Source organism: Lepisosteus platostomus, unplaced genomic scaffold (assembly GCF_059453375.1).
Source record: "Lepisosteus platostomus isolate fLepPlt1 unplaced genomic scaffold, fLepPlt1.hap1 Scaffold_30_H1, whole genome shotgun sequence".
In the NCBI taxonomy this organism is placed as follows: domain Eukaryota; kingdom Metazoa; phylum Chordata; class Actinopteri; order Semionotiformes; family Lepisosteidae; genus Lepisosteus; species Lepisosteus platostomus.
Genome location: NW_028291658.1, coordinates 395,001 through 407,191, shown reverse-complemented (window position 1 = coordinate 407,191; position 12,191 = coordinate 395,001). Strand labels below are relative to the sequence as shown.

The window sequence follows — 12,191 nt, the reverse complement described above, 5'->3', positions numbered from 1 at the left end:
CAGACCAACATCTTCAACATGATGGCACAGAGCATGGGTGAGCTGAAGGAAATTATTTGATCTAATACAGTCGCAATCGAAAGTCTTAAAAAGTCCATGGACTGTGTGTTTAAAGAGGTTGAAGACTTAAAGAGTGAAGTAAAAGTTCTTAAACAAGTAAATACCAAACAAGAAAAGCATATTAAAGAACTTGAATTGAAAGTGAACGATGTAGATAGATACCGTCGATGATGGAATTTAAAATTATTTGGAGTTAAAGAGGAACGTGATAAGGACCTTGTTGCAACAGTGAAGGGTATCTGTAAAAGGACCCTGCCGGACCAGGAGGACGTAATATCGGCCATTGACTTTGTTCACAGGCTTGGGAGAGCGAACATGTCTGGGCAAGTGCGCCCCAGATCGATTATAATACAGTTCACCAAGAGGACGGCGAGGGACATGCTGTGGCGAGCGGCGAGGGGGAATGAGTATTTGAATGGGAACAAACTGAGGTTTGCAGAGGACCTGTCTGCCGCGGACAGGAGCACCAGGAACCAGCTGTGGCCCCAGGTTGAAGCTGCCAGAAGAGAGGGGAGGAGAGCCTACTTTGTGGGAGCGAGGGCCTTTGTGGACGGGAAGGAGATTTGCTCCCAGTGACTGCTCAGTTAATGATTATGTTTGGTTATATTTGTTATACCAGTATATACTAGTGTTTCTTTAGTGTTAGTTTGGAATGGTGTAGTTAAGTGTTAAGGACTGTTATAGTTCTGGTTCTTTGAAAAACTCAATAGTTTAGACAGTCTTAGAGTTAGTTATTTGCTTTTGTGTATGTCTTTTTCATGAATGCCAGAGGTACTCGAAATGTTGTTAAAAGAAAAACTGTGTGCTGAGTTTTATTTTTTACAGGAAACGCATGCATGTTGAAACTAAAGTTTATAAATAATTGAGAAATATTAAAGCAAGGAAAATATGATACGTGTAAAATATACAATTTGATCACATAATTACTTAATTACCTCTGGTAGTTAAATGCTTTTTTCTGCTGCGTTTTTTTTCTCTTGTACATGACTCTGATCCTCTTGTTGTATTTGTATTTGTAAATTCTATGTTTAATAAAAAAAAAATTAAAAAAAGCATTCTCTGGTGGTGTCCTGCAGGCTTCCTGTGGGTGTGCGTTGGTGGTATAGTGGTGAGCATAGCTGCCTTCCAAGCAGTTGACCCGGGTTTGATTCCCGGCCAACGCAGTGGCGAATGTTTTCAAATGCTGTCATGAGCCTTGGATTGTGACTAGCAAAGCGAAGCCTTTTGAAAGAGCTAAAGCACTGAAAAACGGAATTGAGGGAGAATCTTACAGGGGATTCTGAGCGGTGTCTGCATACACGCAGTCCGATACGGGTGCTGAAAGCTTGAGCTACTCTCAATGTCATGCTGGCTTTCCCCGGAGTAAATCTGTTACATTGAAAGAATGCTTCTCGCAGGTTCAAAAAGGGACCCTTGTTAATTGGAGAAATCAATGATTTCGAATGAATTCTGTATGCGTTAAAAGACAGCTATACACAGAAAACATGCAGGACACTGCTCATGATGTTTCCCAAGCCGAAACACAGTGCATTTTTTCAAGCCATCTGACAAAGCCCGCCCACTGAAAACTGCAGCAGATCGTGTAAAGACGTTCAACTTTGTAACTACTGCACGCACAGGAAGCAGAATAAATTCCTCTTTTCAAACTGTCAAAGGTTTGCTTTACGAACGCCGCAGGACATCGCACAATCTCTTTTGAACAGGGACAAACGATTTCTTATGGGGCGCAGTAAGTACTGTTACTGTCACTGCTCGATACCGACGTTGGCCTACTATACCATGTTCAGCCACTGCTAGAAAATGTACGGCTCTAGCACCAGAGCAAACAACAGGAGGGCCGATGTCGAACAGGCACACGTGTCAGACATGGAGAGCGATGAGAATGGGATTCGAACCCATGCCTGCAGAGCACAATGGATTAGCAGTCCATCACCTTAACCACTCAGCCACCTTGTCGACGAAACTGGGCTGTCCGGACATGGGTTGGCGCGCTCCAGATGATCTTTTTCTTTTTTTCCCCACGTACTCGAGGGTCATTTTCCTGTTCCACATGTGATTTCAACATTTTCCTTGGGAGATGTCAAGCCAGCAAGCCACTGCTGTGGTTCAGTGGCCAGTGTGGAGTTCAGTGGCCCTGTTGTACACAGAAAGCACATTGAGCTCCTTGGACATGAAAAGTTCCAGATAAAAGCCATTTGTCATCCTTTCTCTTGGTGTCGATGTTGCTATTGTATGTAAAGGTGGCAACTTGCTCAGCGAGCAGGCGGAGCACACACCGAATGCAGATGTGTCTGAGTGGTGTGTCCAAGTGGCTGCAAAAGGACAACACTCCTGGGGTGCCGTGGCTTAGTTGGTTAAAGCGCCTGTCTAGTAAACAGGAGATCCCCGCCTACGGCTAGACTTAATTAAATGCAAGTATTCATTTCCTGTCTTTAACGCGACTTGTTTTTCTTAAAATGGATGCAACTTGCAAAACATGAAATACAAGCCTTGCTAATCAGCGCTAGCGGCTGGCAAAAAAAGGGAGTCAGCTATTTTTTTTTCTTTAACCTTAACCCTGCTAACGGAGAAGAGTTAAACGACCGAGTCTATGCAGCTTAAACGGTGCGCAAGTCGGGTTCTTAGCTGAAAGGGTGGTAAATCACGCTCACCCCAGTCCTTAATCTTTTAAAGAGGATACAAAATTGAACCTAGTCGCCACATCACATACATCCTGTTAAATGATAAAAAGGTAACATCTATCCTCGCTCCAGAGTAAATCTCACGTTGAGGGCATCTTTTTTTTCACTTTACCGTGAGTCGGGCTCGGCTGCACAGAGGAGAGAGCAGAGCAATGAGGTCACAGGGACAGGGGAGTCACACGCTGGCGGTTTGAATACGCGGAAGATCACTGAGGGATCCACAGTATGTGGACCCTCCGTTCGCCATCAGTCCACACTCCGGACTCTGAATCCTGCCATCCGAGTTAAGATCTCGGCGGAACCTGAGGCGCAGTTCCTTCTTAAAACGTAATCTGGTGAGCATTTCTAGAATCGCACTTGTATAGATGCAGCCTTTAATGTGTTGCTAGGTTAAAATTGACGACTTCTTGTATTTCAGTAGGCAACTGCCCTCTTGATTTTGGATTTAATTTCTTTATTACAGGGGCGCTTTTATGAAGACAGAGTCATGTTCAGGTACTTTGCTTGATGGAGGAAGCTCATTTCGGACTCTGTGATCTGCTCACCTGGAAAGGTCTGCTGTACTACTACAAGAGAGAAGTAGGGTCTGGAAGAAGGGACAATTTTATGATGCTTTGGAAGATAGTTTTTTTTTTCTTATACTGAAAATGAAAAGTAGTTGTTTCTATATGGACTCAGTCTTTGGAATTTGTATATTTATACATTTCAGTGAACCCTCAGCCATTCCTTCTGTATTGTAATTCAATTTCTCTTTTAAAATTCCTTCCCCACTTCTAGGACCTGCAGTTGCTGAACTCCACAATGGCTTCTATTGGAAAGTCTGTGACTGAGACCATTATTTATTTAGGAGCAATGAGCAATTCTTATATAAATGCAATAAAATCATTATGCTCAAACTATGAGAGAGAATTTTAAGGATAATTTAAGAAATCAGTCTTAGCTTGTTTCTATACACAGATGGTATTATTTATTTTCAAAGGAAACCCGCGAGGATTCCCCTGGTGTGCAAGATGTGCCTGAATACTTTTGATCAGCTTCCTGCTCACTTCAAGAGGGCGTGTATGAAGCAGGCCACGGCAGAAGAGATCAGGTGGCCTCTCAACAGGCGAGGGAGGACATGATGAATCACCTGAAGAACGGGGTCATCGTGGATTACCACAGAATAGAGATCAAAGGACACTTTGTGGGCTTGAAATACAAAGAAAATCATGTTCTATGGGACAAGATAAATACAAAACTTAAGCTTTTATTTTAATTAGATTTATTTATAAAGCATAAGCAATCATTTATTACATTAATATATGTGAAAATAACATTTTAGTATCATACGTTTAGTATATTTAGTCCCTAATGCTGAAAGAAATGATCATAGAACATGACATCTAACCTTACCTGCTGTGTTTTTAATCCCTATTGCTCAATGCACGGTGAAAGCATTGCATACATATGTCTGACAATGAGGAATGGGCCCCTGAGACAGTCATTTGCCTGTTTCACAAATGATCGTATTTTACTAGAGATTCTGTTTGGGATTCAGATGTGCATTCGGACAGCAATCCCTTTCAAGAAATGATACGTTCTGGATGAGGTCAAAGGTGCTGGAACACTGTATTTAGGATGTGTTTGCAGAGACTGTGTGTCTCCTGCTTCAACGCAGTGAGAAATAGATGTGCTCCTGTAATTCATTGGTACATGCCCAGGGCAGTAAGCAGTCTGAGGATTTATTTCCAGACGGCATAGAGCAGTGAAGCAGTGAAGTAGTGCAACACACTGGATCATTATATTATTAGAATCTATTCTACTTAAATTATTACATTATACACAATTTGAGTTCATTTTAAAAAGTAAAAGGTAATGAAAGGAATGCATTTTCGTAAGAAAGATAATACCGATATGCATGTGATAATCTTCCTTATATCATGTAGTGCGTCATTTGGACACTTTGTGGGATTGAAATACAAAGAAAATCATGTTCTATGGTACAAGATAAATACAAAACTTAAGCTTTTATTTTAATTAGATTTGTTTATAAAGCATAAGCAATCATTTATTATATTAATATATGTGTGTAGCGGCGAGGCTTATTAATAAGGCAGAATTAAGTGTTCTGAGCCTTCCCAAATGAGGCCCCATTTCTCTGTTCATCTCTGTGGTGCAGCCATAGAGAGACTATTCATGCAGGGTGATTTAAGGTCCTAGGACAGCTCCCAAAGGGGGATGCACTTAGCTAAGCCTGGCTATCATGATCAATGGTCATCCATTGGCGCCTATCTGTCTAGGGAGTGCCAGTTGGACATCTGGACTGCATTACTAAGTGTCAGGACTAAGTGACTCATATCTCACCTTGATCAATCAATCAGGGACTGGTAGGGCCGAGTAACCCACGTGGGACTCTGATGCCCATGGAACTTTCAGCCAATCAATGAGCTGAAGTTCCTCCAGGTAAAAACAGGCAACACAGAGAGCCTGTGAGATTCAGTAAGATTCAGAAGGGAGGATTCAGAGGATTCTGTGGACAATTCTAAAGGGAATTCAAAGGAGAATTCCAGGGCAGGGCGGCCCAGGAGCAGAAGGCTCCCAAGGGCAGGACATTCTCGCAGCGCGCCTCCTGACCATCCTGAGACTCAGCCCGGACAACCACGGAACGGCCAGTGTGTCCGAGTGCCAGAACTTTCCTTTGTTCTAAGAGTCTAGAGCGGAGGTTGCCAGAGAATAACCAGAGGATCCACCCGAGGTTAGCACCAGCAGCAGGCCTCGTGAACAGGTCGGAACTGTGGACAGCTGAATCACTATTCAGAACTAGCTCTTCATCAGAAACGAACCGGTCCTCTTCCTGACTTGCTGGGACCCACAGTCATCTTTTCTCCTGTGCACAAACTTTGCTAGTTAAAGCCCACAGTGAGCATCAGCAGCGCAGCGTCGCAAGCCGCACAGCACAGCCTGGCACGGAGCCAGAGAGCGCGGATTGGACAGCAACAGCCTGCAACTGTTTCTTTGTGCCGGCAGGAAGATCTGAATCCCCAAAGATTGGATGAGTATTCAACTTCAATGCATTACAGCTCGAGAATTCAATTGTTATCCCAACCAGTTGATATCAATTTAATTCCTAAGAGTTATGTACTTGTTTGAGTATCTAATGTAGAAGTTATAACCAAGTTCATTAACGAAACGGTCTTAATGAATGATATACTGAACGTATGTCCTCTTGATATGTGTAACACTTCGTAACTGACTGAATATATATCTTTTGTATTCTGATAACCCTCTCGATAAGATCTGTTAGGTTTACATGCATATTTTATGTATTAATAAATGTATCCTCGTGTATTAGTACCTGTGTGTGCGCGTTGTTTGAGTTATGTCACATGGTTGGATTCTAAAGCCATCAAAAGAATCAACTTTGTGATTTACTGCTACAATTAATAATTGTCTCAGTAAATGCCCAAACCCTACAGAACTGGTGCCTTCAGAGAGCCACTACATTTAATTTTGCTATGGCAACATTACATATTTGGCGTCCCTGAGCCGGTTTTCTTACATGTGAAAATAACATTTTAGCATCATATTATTACATACAGGTCTCTAGCTTCAACACAGTGATATATATATATACTCAGTGATTTATTGGTACATGCCCAGGTCAATAATCAGAATGAGGATTTATTTCCAGACGGGCTACAGGTAGTGTTGTGAAATACTTCAACACACTGGATCGCAGATTTAGACCCCCTGCACTCTTACTCCTTAAAAACCAAAGAAATGAAGATATGTAGCAATCACATTGCAACAGGGCTGACAGTGACTTAATGCTTATACTAGTGGACTTCTGGTACCTTTAGGGTACGGTGTTCCCTGAAGGGCTCTCAAACCCCGCATTTCAGATGCCTAGCTGTTTCGCTGATGTGTTGCACCTCAGAATCACTTTTAAACCTTACCTCTGGTATCTTTAATCCCTATTGCTCAACGCATGGTGAAAGTATTGCATAAATGTGTCTGAAAATGAGCAATGGGCACCTGAGAGACTCATTTGCCTGTTTCACAAATGATCATATTTGACTAGAGATTCTGTTTGGGATTCAGTTGTGCATTCTGACAGCAATCGCTTTCAAAAAACGATACATTCTGGATGAGGTCAAGGTGCAGGAACACTGTATTTAGGATGTGTTTGCACTTATTCTGTGTCTCTAGCTTCAACACAGCGATATATGTATATGCTCACTGATTTTTTGGTACATGCCCAGGGCAATAATCATTATGAGGATTTATATCCTGATGTGCTAGGGGTAGTGTTGTGAAATACTTCAACACACTGGATCGCAGGTTTAAACCGCCTGCACTCTTACTCCTTAAAAACCAACAAATGCAGATATGTAGCAATCATATTGTAGCTGACACTCATTTGCCTGTTTCACAAATGATCATATTTTACTAGAGATTCTGTTTGGGATCCGGATGTGCATTCTGACAGCAATCTCCTTATCGCGGCTTTGCCCTTCTTGCCTCTTTGGACAATATCTTGTGGTCGTTATTGGTAATGTCTAGACAACATCTCCATCTTGTGGTCGTTGTTGGTAATGTCTTCTTATGCCCTTTTTTATTTTAATTCTCTATTAGTTGATTCTAGAATCTCTACAATGGAGATGAAAACATCAGTTTTATAGCAGACAATATGACATTATTTATAGTCCAATTAGAAACTTATTACCCTGTTTTTAACATAATAACAAATTAAAATTGATTAAAACTAAGTTTGGAACACCAGGGAACATAACAAATGATTTTTAGGAAAACCATGAAGTTCTCTGTGTCCAATGCCTGCAAGGGGAGAAAGCTAGAATCCTTAGATTTTTTCAAAATTTGAAAATAAACATCATATAACAACAGCTTTCATTCTTAGGAGTGAAAAATAACCATTTTTGAAGACATGGTAGTTTCTAAAACACTACAATAAAGTTAAAAACAGCAGTTTTATATTACATTATTTTTAGTGAAATTAGTCATTTTTTGCACTATTTTTAATAAAATATCTAATTAAAAGTGATTAAAATTAAGTTTGGAACAACAAGGAACACAAAAAAAAAGATTTTTAGGAAAACCATGAGGTCCTCTGTGCCCGATGCCTGCAAGGGGAGAAAGCTTGAATCCTAAAAAAAAGTTATCAATTCTAGAGCCTAAGAGGAAAACAAGACAAATGTATATCTCCAAATAATTTTATGTGCTTCAGAAGAGCCCAGGAAAGTTTTTTGCATACATGAAACCACGCCCGTTTGCACATAAGCAGACATGGTTGCACACACGACTGCATGAAAGCACACGTGCATGCAAAGTCATCCTGTTGAGCATTTGAAAAGCCGCACCACGCCGCACTTGAAATAGCTCTTACATTAGTGGTAGACGCAGGAATCGCCTTTTTATTTACGCTCTTACCAACGCGATGGAAAGCAAAACAAAGCAAAGCAGAGCAAAACAAAACTAACAAACGAAAACCCTCACGTCCCGCACTTGCATATAACGCCGTTACGTGCCCAAGCGGTATTGTACGTCATCCTAGCACTGCACCCCGGGGCGTAAGGTATATGGGAACGAGCACACGCCACGAATCGTCTCGAATCACTCCCTACAGCTGTAAGGCGCCTTGAAGCGTGCACCCCCAACATTCTTCTTTGCGCATCTGTGAAAGGTAAACTCTTGAGCAAACTCTGAACCAGCTCTAAGGAAACTAATCCGATTAGACGTTACTTTGACTCATCCTTTAACAGTTTTCAGTCTCTGTCTTTAAACATCTTGCTCAGTCACATTCAAGCCACAAGTACTCTTCTCGGATGTTGCACAAACAAATCCTAATGTCTTGAAAGCATTGCAGCATGTTTGTGTCCCACTTCCCGTGGCTGCAGGACGACTGACGAACGGACAAACACAATCTGTGGCGTTTAGCGTGACATAGTCTTGCAGGCATCGTGCTGTCTTACTGCAATACTATACCACTTGAGGAAACAGTCCATCTGGCCATGAAACTCATTTGAACGTCTAGCTACAGCAACTAACAATAACATGATTTATTCAGGATGTGTGGAATCAGCACGTCCCGGAGACAGCTTCCGAAATCGTGAGCATTCTCTGGTGGTGTCCTGCAGGGCTTTTGCGGGTGTGCGTTGGTGGTATAGTGGTGAGCATAGCTGCCTTCCAAGCAGTTGACCCGGGTTCGATTCCCGGCCAACGCAGTGGTGAGTGGTTTTAAATGCTGTCATGAGCCTTGGATTGTGACTAGCAAAGCGAAGCTTTTTGAAAGAGCTAAAGCACTGCAAAACGGAATTGAAGGAGAATCTTACAGGGGATTCTGAGCGGTGTCTGCATACACGCAGTCCGATACGGGTGCTGAAAGCTTGAGCTACTCTCAATGTCATGCTGCCTTTCCCCGGAGAAAATCTGTTACATTGAAAGAATGCTTCTGGCAGGTTCAAAAAGGGACCCTTGTTAATTGGAGAAATCAATTATTTCGAATGAATTCTTTATGCGTTAAAAGACAGCTATACACAGAAAACATGCAGGACACTGCTCATGATGTCTCAGTGCGTTTTTCCAAGCCATCTGACAAAGCCCGCCCACTGAAAACTGCAGCACATCGTGTAAAGACGTTCAACTTTGTAACTACTGCACGCACAGGAAGCAGAATAAATTCCTCTTTTCAAACTGTCAAAGGTTTGCTTTGCGAACGCTGCAGGACATCGCACAATCTCTTTTGAACGGGGACAAACCATTTCTTATGGGGCGCAGTAAGTACAGACGTTTAAAAAGCTCCACTCATGCCGACGATGCAGCATGAAGAAGCGCAACCTAACGTTTGACAGACAAAAGCCGGGCGCCGCTACGAGCAATATGAAATCAAACTGACAGCACACGGCGTTTCGCGCTGACTCAAAAGTGATCTCGACAGACGCTGTTCTCTGCATAACGCTGAAAGAGCTAAAGAGCGTTTCTGTTGAGACGTAACAAGCTCGTTTCTTTCTACCATGATGTCACCATGACCAAATCTGTCTTTAAACACTTTGCTCAGTCTCTGACGAGACTGTCAAAAATTGCTTTCGCCGATTGTATTGCAAACCGGCGGAAGCGGGGTATTGGGAAAAGTTTTCAACTAGCAATAATCGCGCCTCGGCTAAACCTCACAGGCTACGATACTGCCACTGCGCAAAGCTGACGGTTGCCAGGCAACCGCGGGGATCCTATGGAAATCGTTATCGATCGTCTCATGGCATGTCGTTCCGGTAACCCTTCATATTTGTCGTCTTCTTCTTCTTCTAGCTTGAGGTTTTGAAGAATTTCATGACAGACAAGGGCTCCGTTGGGAACAAAAGGCGTTGTGAGAAAACCGTTGCTTATTTTCAGCAGCAGAAATACAACCCTTTAAATACAAGATGACAGAACAATGACGAAGGGCGTGCCGGGAGGAACTCATGCACTACAGAGAAAAGGGGGCGGGCACGTACAGTTCACAGTCAAGCCACAAGTACTCTTCTCGGATGTTACACAAACAAATCCTAACGTCTTGAAAGCATTGCAGCATGTTTGTGTCCCACTTCCCGTGGCTGCAGGACGACTGACACGAACGGACAAACACAATCTGTGGCGTTTAGCGTGACATAGTCTTGCAGGCATCGTGCTGTCTCACTGCAATACTATACCGCTGGAGGAAACAGTCCATCTGGCCATGAAACTCATTTGAACGTCTAGCTACAGCAACTAACAATATCATGATTTATTCAGGATGTGTGGAATCAGCACGTCCCGGAGACAGCTTCCGAAATCGTGAGCATTCTAACCCTAACCCTAACCCTAACCCTAACCCTAATTCGAAATCATTGATTTCTCCAATTAACAAAGGTCCCTTAAAGGATGAGTCAAAGTAACGTCTAATCGGATTAGTTTCCTTAGAGCTGGTTTAGAGTTTGCTCAAGAGTTTACCTTTCACAGATGCGCAAAGAAGAAAGTTGGCGGTGCACGCTTCAAGGCGCCTTACAGCTGTAGGGAGTGATTCGAGACGATTCGTGGCGTGTGCTCGTTCCCATATACCGTACACCCCGGGGTGCAGTGCTAGGATGACGTATAATACCGCTTGAGCAAGTAACGGCGTTATACGCAAGTGCGGGACGTGAGGGTTTTCGTTTGTTCGTTTTGTTTTGCTCTGCTTTGCTTTGTTTTGCTTTCCATCGCGTTGGTAAGAGCGTAAATAAAAAGGCGATTCCTGCGTCTACCACTAATGTAAGAGCTATTTCAAGTGCGACGTGGTGCGGCTTTTCAAATGCTTGTGGGCATTTCTCTGTTGTTGATTCTTTTTTTTTGTGTAACAAAGTGGCATTTTCATGTCCGGACGGGGAGACTTTATCATTCCGACATGAAGCCACCCTTAAGTCCTCTGAAGCGTGTCTGTCTGCAAGGCTTATATTTTGGAAATGTTTTTTTGAAACGGAGAACGACTTTGAAATAGGCTTCCGCCAACGCCTCGCGATCCAGGTAAGATTGTAGCAAGAACGCAGCGGAAGTGGGGCTTGCTGTAGTCGTGGCTGAGTGGTTAAGGCGATGGACTAGAAATCCATTGGGGTCTCCCCGCGCAGGTTCGAATCCTGCCGACTGCGTTATCCGCCTCCAGTCGGTGTGTTTCGGCGCAAGCAAAGAAGCGTGCCTCTTTGCTGTTCCTGGTGGTTTTAAAACGCCCAATCGCTTGTACCCGCTGCCTTGGAAATAAGTTCTTCAGCGTCCGCGAATGGGATTTTGCAGCTGGAAGCAGATGTCGACGCGTTTTGCACAGAGCACCAAAAAAGCGTCTTTTTTGAAGGCCCAGGCACTGAGCATTGGTGGTTCAGTGGTAGAATTCTCGCCTGCCACGCAGGAGGCTCGGGTTCGATTCCTGGCCAATGCAGTGGCTTTTGCAGCGAGCGGCTCCATCACTTGCATCCCCTTGCAACTCGCAACTCAAAAAACCCACTGAAGCTAAGCAGGTGTGAGCCAGGTCAGTACCCGGATGAGGGTGAGCTACAGGGGAAAACAAAGCTTCCAGCTGGAAGCGGTGTTAATGGTGCCGGCGGTGGGGCGCTCACCCTGAGGTCTGTGCGGGTCCCAATGCCCCAGTATAGTGACGGAGATGCTGTGTTGTAAAAGGGCGCTGTCTTTTGGATGAGATGTAAAACCGAGGTCACAGCGCTCTGTGGTCATTCAAAATGACCACCAAAACCTTTGACAAAAGCTCTTGGTAATTGATGGTCTTCAATAATGCTTCTCCTTTAGGTACATTTTAAATCAGCTGAAAAATGCTGTGAAATGGGGGGGCACTTCAGGCCAGTGTAGGATTTGGGTTACAAGAACCATGAAACTGCACGAGAAAGCCCGTACACTGAATTACACGGCTTTCTATTCAAAGGAGGACAAAAGAAATTCCCTGAGTTCGATTTTTTG

At 43.4% G+C, this 12,191-nt stretch overlaps 4 non-coding genes across 4 annotated transcripts; 3 read left to right on the top strand and 1 right to left on the bottom strand.

The window, feature by feature from the left end:
• The first annotated feature begins 1,151 nt into the window (after positions 1-1,151).
• On the top strand, positions 1,152-1,223 carry trnag-ucc (transfer RNA glycine (anticodon UCC)). The gene has a single exon. It is a non-coding gene; the product is annotated as a tRNA-Gly (tRNA).
• Positions 1,224-8,890: 7,667 nt separating this feature from the next.
• trnag-ucc (transfer RNA glycine (anticodon UCC)) lies at positions 8,891-8,962 on the top strand. The gene has a single exon. It is a non-coding gene; the product is annotated as a tRNA-Gly (tRNA).
• An 833-nt stretch (positions 8,963-9,795) lies between these two features.
• On the bottom strand, positions 9,796-9,937 carry LOC148634824 (U4 spliceosomal RNA). Its single transcript, XR_015933403.1, has one exon. It is a non-coding gene; the product is annotated as a U4 spliceosomal RNA (small nuclear RNA).
• Positions 9,938-11,292: 1,355 nt separating this feature from the next.
• trnas-aga (transfer RNA serine (anticodon AGA)) lies at positions 11,293-11,374 on the top strand. The gene has a single exon. It is a non-coding gene; the product is annotated as a tRNA-Ser (tRNA).
• The last annotated feature ends 817 nt before the right edge of the window (positions 11,375-12,191 follow it).